The sequence below is a fragment of the Octodon degus genome, unplaced genomic scaffold (assembly GCF_000260255.1).
Source record: "Octodon degus isolate 3935 unplaced genomic scaffold, OctDeg1.0 scaffold00088, whole genome shotgun sequence".
Lineage (NCBI taxonomy): Eukaryota > Metazoa > Chordata > Mammalia > Rodentia > Octodontidae > Octodon > Octodon degus.
Window position 1 is genome coordinate 3,251,566 of NW_004524664.1, and position 6,739 is coordinate 3,258,304.

At 39.0% G+C, this 6,739-nt stretch overlaps 1 pseudogene; it reads right to left on the minus strand.

Annotated features, from left to right (window-relative positions):
- Positions 1 to 1,235: 1,235 nt before the first annotated feature.
- On the minus strand, positions 1,236 to 2,262 carry LOC101574276 (annotated as a pseudogene).
- Between the last annotated feature and the right edge of the window lie 4,477 nt (positions 2,263 to 6,739).

Below are 6,739 nucleotides of genomic sequence, written 5' to 3' on the forward strand. Positions count from 1 at the left end.
CACAATCTTCACTCTGATGCTTCATAAAAATTCAGCAAAAACAGAAAAGGGGAAGTGTAGTGAAATGAAACAGAAGCCTGATGTCCTGAGGGAGCAAAGAGCAAGAAACAGAGCCCAAGGAGACCTTTAGTTTATTGTAAACTCCAGCAAGCTTTGATACAAGATCACAGATAGCAGTATTTCCTGGAGATACCCTGTGTGTCCTTTAATCCTTTACCTGGGATCTTGCTGGCTAGTGTTATGTGAACATAGGGTTTGGTGAATGCCTGAAGGCAATATAGATAATAGTTTGCTTACACCAAATTAGCTATCCACAATCCTTAGCCTGTCTTTAGTCCTCAATAAATGTAGAAGTTTTGGTGGCTCAGGACTCACTTAGAGTGGAACTAAACTCATGAGTCCTCTGGCTATATTAATCCAGTCTTCTTTTGGCTCGAACTGATAACATACAACAGACCAGAAGTCAGATGAACCAAGTAGTTCATTATGCATAGGGTTTTTACTAAATCATCTTGAGCATTTTGACTTTTCCACTCTAGGTAATTTGAAATCCAAACTAAATAAGACAAGGTCCTCAGGTCAGTATGTTCCACTGCCAAAACCAACACAGTAGGATGGTTATTTCAGTTGGATGAAGACCTGCTTACTTCCAGGCATTATTTATTTATTTATTTATTTATTTATTTATTTATTTAGTACATGGTAGAAGGTCTCACTATGCAGCTCAGACTTTTAGTGATCCCCCTGTTTTCAGCTTCTCCAGCACTAGGATTAGAGGCATTTGTCAACATGCCCCATCTGGGTGGCTGGCTCAGTGTGCCCAGGGACAGGCCCACATGGCATGTGGTGCTGGGGATTGAACCCCAGTCTCTGTGCTTGCCTAAGCAAGCATTTAGTCCACTGAGCTATCTTGCTGGCCCTTCCCAGCCCAATTCCATTATCCATTCATTTGTAGGACTTGACTGTAGAATGTATAATGAGATTTCTGCTAAATTTTCAGACACAAATATGGTTCTTTCTAGTTCTGTTCTCATGAATCATTCAAAATCCCTTCCCTTGTAAGGCCATAACCCAGAAGAAAAAGGAATTTTCCTTTATTAACAAGAAAAATTTTTAATCCTTTGGCTTTGAAATACTACAACCATAGTGCATCCATAGAAATACATAACAAGTTGAAAAATCAACACTTAAAACTGAAAAGTCAACTTGTGTTTCTTTTTCAAGTATTCTCTGACTCATAAAGGACAACCTCCACACCTCAACCCCAACCATAAGCTTCCAGAGTCCTTCTTGACCAGTCTGGCTCTGACTTTATGCCTCAGAAGAGCTGCCATTGCTGCATTTCAGGCAGCCAAGAGGAAGGAGAGGCATGCTGCATAGACGGCTGTTGGGTTATCATGCTGCACAAAGATCTCACAATGGACCTTGTAGTACAGGAGGGTGGCCTCCAGCTGGGAGAGTGTACACATGGGCAGGAAGGTATGGAAGATCTGGTGGTCATGCACCATGATGTCACAAGCCCCAGAAAGTAGTTCTTGTAGGAGAAGTAGGCACTGACCAGGACAAAGAGGATCTGGATGTTGTGGTATCAGGTGGCCTGCTCATGGCAGCCAGCCAGGTGACATAGTCCCTCCCTGTGTGCCACAGGTTTGATGTATAGGATGAATGCCAGTCTTGCTGCCACCACTGGCAGATTTTCTTCATAACCAGATAGGGGTGCAGCAGCGATACTTGTAGCAGCAGCCAGCCACAAAAGGCAGCTGTGGATAGGAAGAAGAGCCAGAAGTGTTTGGACCACACCTGGACAGAGCTGTAAAAGTGCACTAGGTCACTGCTGTACTGGTACATGCTAATGTCCATGTAGTCTGCTGTGTAGAAGCTGTAGTGCAATAGCTCAAACTGTGACTGTGGCAGGTGCTCCAGGAGGCTGCAGCTGAGGTAGGCCATAGAGGAGAGCATGAAGAGGTGTAGTGGCAGTATCTCCCCTCCATAAAGGCATGGAAGCCAGCCCCATGGCCAGCACCACCAGCAGGTGTGTGCACACATTAAGCATCTCCTTGTGCTTTTGAAAGAGGCTGAGAAATTAGTAGCACTACTAGTGGCATGTGGGCTGGTAGACCATGTGGATGTAGGGTTCAAGGAAGATCTGAAACATGTGTGTCTCCAGAGGGTACATGGCATCTGTGGAAAGCCACCCTCCAACACCTAGGGCAGGTGGCCACTCACTGTATGTATGCTGAGGCACACCAAAATGACAGCCATTGTGGCAACCACCTGGGGTAAAGGGTATGATTGTGTCATTCCAGAGAATTCTGAACAAGCTACTTGGATACCAGAACACATTGCTAAGCTGTATCATGAATCCAAAAGTTTGTATGACTTTCTCTACTGATGCTCCTCCCTTCCTGTTCTTGCTGTTTTGCTGTTTTTCCCTTGCCATGAACTGCTACTCTCTGCCATGTGCCACTTTGCCTTGGAGCCAGCTGATTGTGGAATGAAACCTCCACAAACTGTATTCACACAGCATCTTCTATCGCTATTTCTTAACCATTCCAAGAGATCAAACTGTTTAAGGTCACTTCTCAGTTTCTCAGGCAATCAAAAATTAAAATCAGTGCACAGCTCAATTTAAAAATCTGTTCACCCTGTTCCTGTGCATATAGATTGATCATTTTCTCCTCCCTTTGTCACTGCAGAAGAGAATTCAAGTGGCACTGACTCTTGTCTTTCTGCAATAGCAAACAATAATTTAACAAAAAACATGTGAGAACTCATTGAAAAACTACAGAATATTGCATCAGGCTGAGCCTCACACAACCCAGCCCAACCTGGCAGCTGCAGTATGTTCCGTTCTGCCATGGGGTGCAGCAGTTGTGAGCACTTGGCTTGGCACAAGAGTTGGGTAGACTACTATAGTTTTCAATGCAGTGGTTTTTTTATTCATGTATAGGAAGGCTACTGAGTTTTGAAAGTTGACTTTGTATCCATCTATGCTACTGACTTTGCTCATTAAATTAAGCAGTCTTTTAGTGGAGTTTTGTGGATCTTCTATGTACAGTATCATGTCACAAATAATGCTAATTTAAATTTGTTCTTTGCTATATTTATACCGTTTATTTCTCCTTCTTGTATAGTTGCTCTGCCTAAAGTTTCCAGGACTATGTTGAACAAGTATGGATTCTGTGGACTTCTTTGTCTTGTACTTGATTTTAGAGTGAAAGATTTTAATTTTTGTCCATTTAGTATGATGTTGGCTGTTGGTTTGTCATAGATGACTTTTATCAGACTGAGATAAAGACCATCCATTCCAATTTTCTGTAAGGTTTTTTAACATGAATGGGTGCTTGACTTTGTCAAAAGTCTTTTCTGTGTCTATTTCAATGATGATATGGTTTTTATCCTTGGCTCTGTTAATATGGTGTAAGACATTTATTGATTTGTGTATTTTGAACTATCCCTGCATCACTAGGATGAATCCAGTTTGGCCATGGTATATAATCTTCTTAATGATTTGCTGGATTCTTTTTGCCAGCATCTTATTGAGAATTTTTGCTCTATGTTCTTTAGGGAAATTGCACTGTGGTTTTCTTCCTTAATTGGGTCCTTCTCTGGTTTTGGCATCAGGGTAATTCTTGCTTTGAGGAAGGAATTTGTGAGTACTTTTTCCCTTTTATTTTCATTATAGAGTTTAAGGAGTAGTGACATTAGGTCTTCTCTAAATTACTTGTAGAATTCAGCAATGAATCCCTCAGGGCCTGGGCTTTTCTTTGTTGGTAGGTTTTAAATTATATCTTTAATTTTAGTTATTGATAGTTGTTTATTTTAGATTTTTCAGCTTTGTTAATTCAGATTTGGAAATTCATATGTATGTAGGAATCTGTCCATTTTTTTTGCATTTTTCATCTTATTAGAACAGCAGTTCTCAAAGTAGGTATAAATGATCTTGGTTTCTTTGGTGTCTCTTTTTATTCCTAATTGTGTAGATTTGAACCTTTTCTTTTTTTGATAGGGTTGGCTAATGGTTTGTTAATTTTATTTAATCTTTCACAGAAGTTACTTTTGATTTATTGATTCTTTGCTGCTTTTTTAGTTTCTAATGCATTAATTTTTGCTCTAATCTTTAGAATTTTCTATTTTGTACAAGCTTTGGGCTTGGCCTGCTCTTCTCATGCTGAAAGTTTGAAGTTCAACATTAAGTCATTTATTTGTACTTTCTGTGTTTTCCTGACATGGATACTCACTACTATACATTTCCCTCCTAGGACTGCTGTCATTGTGTCACTTAAGATCCAGTATGTTTTTTTTTGTTTTTTTTTTTGTCTTTATCATTTCATTGTAGAAAGTGTCTAATGTTTTCCTGGTTTGCAGTTTTTGCAATGAGAGCAGTACAATACAGGACTTGTATTTTATAAATGATTTTGTAATGAATCACCTAAAGAATCATACACATAAAGAGCAGGAAATGTGTCCACACACTAAAGACAAAAGAATCCAGCTGAGGGCCCAGATCCTGATATCCTGCATGAGTCCAACTGAAAATATAGACCTCATAACAACGCCTAATACAAACCCGACTAGAGGTGTAGAGCCCATAACAATGCCTCATGCAGGCATGTTTACTGGGAAGACCCAAAGGCCAGTGGTGGAGGATAGAAAGTTTGTTCCAGAAGGATGAAAGATCTATATAATGAAGCTGAGGGATCTGACCTGGAGCCAGGAATCAACACTCAAGGTAAGCATTAGCACTTCTCCTACAAATATTACAGATATCCTCAATATTGGGAAACCACAAGCTCCTCCATGGATGAGAACAGCCAAGTTCCTATCAGAGTTTCTCCAGAAGGCAGCTGTGCACCATCTTTCCCTTTAAAGCCAAGACTTGATTCTCAAGATAAGGACTAGAGCTCCCACAAAATGAACCATAGTGATTCTCAGGGACAATGAGGTCCCAATCTCCTCCTCTGAAGAAAATATCCAATTTTACCAGGAAAGAAGGCATGACAATGTCATCCAGAAGAATAGCTCAGGAGAAACAGCAGCTTCCAACACTCCCCAACAGCTTCTCCAAGCAGCTTCCTTAACAGCCTCTCAAAAGCTTCTCTAGTTCTGCCTTTTATGCTGCTAACAACGTTACTGATGTGGGCCTCCCTCATCAGCACCACACTAGTTCAGTTCAGCTAGGTGTAACAAGTTGACCACCAGTTGTCAATCTACCACAAATTTCTTCTTTAATTTCATCTATGACCCATTGGTTGTTCAGGAGAGTGTTATTTAACTTCCATGTATTTATGACAGTTTTGTAGGTTCTTTTCTCATTGATTTCCAATTTCATTACACTATGGCCTGATAATGTACATAGGAAAATTTTAATTCCTTTGCACTTATGTAAGTATGTTCTTTGAACTAGTATGTGGTCTATTTTGGAGATTGTCTCAGGCAGATGAGAAGAATGTGTATTCTGACACTGTAAGGTAGAACACTGCTGACATCTACTAAGTTCATTTGTTCAGAAGTTTGATTCAGTTATAATAATTTATCATTGATATTTTTGCATAGTTGATCTGTCTTCTTATGACAATGGGATATTATAATCCCCCAATAAAATTGTACTAGTGCTTATTTGATTTCTCATGTCTGCTAATATTTGTTTAATATCATTGAGTTCAACAGTATTTGTTGCATACATATTTATGATTTTTGTCTCATCCTCTTGGATTTCTCCCTTCACAAGAATGTAGTGACTTTATTTGAATCTCTAAATCAGTTTTCACCTCAAATTCACTTTGTTTGCACATAGAATAGCTATCCCTCCTTTTCTCTTGTTTTCTGTCCTATAGTGTATTATTTTCCATCCTTTAACTTTCAGTGTATGAATTTCCCTTTGAATGAAGTGTGTTTCTTGTATCCATCATATTATTGGATCTTGGCTCTTGATCCATTATTCCAGTCTATGTCATTTAATTGGTGAATTGAGACCATTAACATGGATGTTATAGAAGATATATATTCATTTATCCTTGTCATATTATGTTGTTGTTGTTGGCTGCCCCCATTTTCCCCCACTCTGTTTAATTGTTTGTCTTACGTGGTAGATTCCTTTTATTGGGCTTTTTGGAATTATAATCCTTGTTATCTCTTTCTAGAATGTCCTTCAAACACTTTGAAGTGTGGTTTGGTGGTCATAAATGTCCGCAGGTGTTCTTTGTCATAGAAATATCTTATTTTTCCATCCGTATTGAAAGATAGTTTTGTGGAGTACATAAATCTTGGTTGGAAGTATTTTTCCTTTAGAGCTTGAAATATTTAATTCGATGTTCTCCTTGACTTGAAAATTTGTGCTGAGAAGTTAGCTATAATTCTTCTGGATTTTCCTTTATAGATGATAAATTTCTGCTTAAGTTACTTTTCTCTTGTTGCTAGAACAAAATACCCAATACCCAAAATTAAATAAGGGAAGTTTCTATAGCTCATAGTTAGTGGATGTTTCAGTCCACACTTGGATAGCTCCAAGAAAGAATGGCACATGGCAGAGGGCACCTGTTCATTGTGGCAAAAAAGCAAAGGGAGGAACAGCAGCTGCAGGTGCTAGCAAGCCTCTCCCCCTTCCTTTTATTATTTTTTTTATTAATTTTATTGAGAAACAGATATCAATGAAACAGTTTCAAAACCAATTAAGAGGACAGTTTCAATAATTAATACAATGTATATTGTTACCTTCTTAGTGGTTATTCACAGTACA